The sequence below is a fragment of the Mus caroli genome, chromosome 10 (genome assembly GCF_900094665.2).
Source record: "Mus caroli chromosome 10, CAROLI_EIJ_v1.1, whole genome shotgun sequence".
Taxonomy (NCBI): domain Eukaryota; kingdom Metazoa; phylum Chordata; class Mammalia; order Rodentia; family Muridae; genus Mus; species Mus caroli.
Window position 1 is genome coordinate 120,367,193 of NC_034579.1, and position 1,619 is coordinate 120,368,811.

Below are 1,619 nucleotides of genomic sequence, written 5' to 3' on the forward strand. Positions count from 1 at the left end.
AGAGAGAGAGAGAGAGAGAGAGAGAGAGAGAGAGAGAGGTATATATAGAGGTATATAATATATATATATATACATATATATATATATATATGGTCACTCACTGGAGGACAGTCAATGTACCCCTAAAGAAAATGGCTCTTTCTCCCTCAACAGCCATCAAATATCAGTAGCTCCTCAACTAGGGGCGAGGGCTCGTGAGCCCCCCCTATGGCTCCATGGTGGAATGTTGACGGCCATGAGTCTGAGCATGTCTTGTGCAGGCAACCACAGAAGTGGTAAGTTCCCGAGTGCAGTTGTCCTGTCATGTCCAGATGGTACTGTTTGGTTGGAGGTTTCACCAGCTCTTGCTCCCACAACCTTTCAGCCTCCTCTTCCAAGATATTCTCTGACTCTTAGGCAAAGGGGTCAGACACAGATGTATCATCAGTGCCTGAGAACGCCGCAGACTCTTTTTTTTCTCTGCATGGTGGCCAGCTGTGAGTTTCTGGGACTGTGTTATTCATGTCTCATTTCTAAGATGGGTCGAGTGGCCTTAACTGGTGTTTATAACATTCTGCGTGTGTTTCTTTTACTCTCAGCAAGAACCTCAGCAGGTCTCAGTTCTTTACCTGGTGGGGGAACGCATATCTTCTTTCCTGAAATGTTTGTTATCCTTCCCAGATGGTGGTGTGTAGTTTCCCACTGACTTTAATTACAGGATGTGGTAACACCAAGAGATGTCCTCAAGAACCCTCTGCCCTCCAGATCTAGCCACATACTTCTTCCCCAAATGCCTTTCTCACCAACTCTCCAATCATGCTCCTCCCACGTGCCATTTAGCTCCTCCCACATACTCCGCCATTTAGCTATACTATTGGCCACAGCCTGTGAATTGGTATATAATTGCACATTTGGCCATTTTTCCTTCAAAGCAAAATGCACAACCTTATGTACTGCCTCAAATTCTGCCCACTGTGAAGATCTGCCTTCCCTGGTATCCTTGGGGATTGTCTCAGAAAGGAGCTGTAACACTTCACTGTCCACTTCTGGGTGATGTTTGCATAGTGTGCAGAGATACCCACAAACCAGGTCCTAGCAGTCTCTCATCTTCAATCAATCACAGGCCACACCCCGTGAAGCCAAGGTTCCGTGTTTGTAGGGGCAGGTGACATTATAACATGTGCAAGACCCATGTGCATTTGGGCAACTTCTTCATGTAATTGACCTGTACCCTGGGCCCAATCACACCTATATCACATCCGTTTGATGATGGATTGTTGCTGTTCACATCCAACTCTGCAGCTGGGTGTGTCAGATCATACTCAGTTCATATTGGACAGCTCAAGTCACATAGTAGCTTGGTGGCCCATTATCAAATATTCAATTTCTATTAAGGCCCAAGAGCAGACCAAGAAAGCCGTCTCTTGAAAGGAGAATAGTTGGTGGGTGTGGTGACATACAACTTTAATCCCAGCAGGACAAATACAGGCCAGTCTCTGAGTTGGAGGCCAACCTGTTCTACAGAACAAGTTCCAGGACAGCCAGGGCTATACATAGAAACCCTGTTTCAAAGAAAGAAAGAAAGAAAGAAAGAAAGAAAGAAAGAGAGAGAGAGAGAGAGAGAGAGAGAGAGAGAGAGA

At 45.7% G+C, this 1,619-nt stretch overlaps 1 protein-coding gene across 4 annotated transcripts in view; it reads right to left on the reverse strand.

The window, feature by feature from the left end:
- The window catches only part of LOC110303948 (17-beta-hydroxysteroid dehydrogenase type 6), a 15,110-nt gene that overhangs the window by 8,229 nt on the left and 5,262 nt on the right, over nt 1-1,619 (reverse strand). The gene's annotated exons all lie outside the window — the stretch shown is intronic.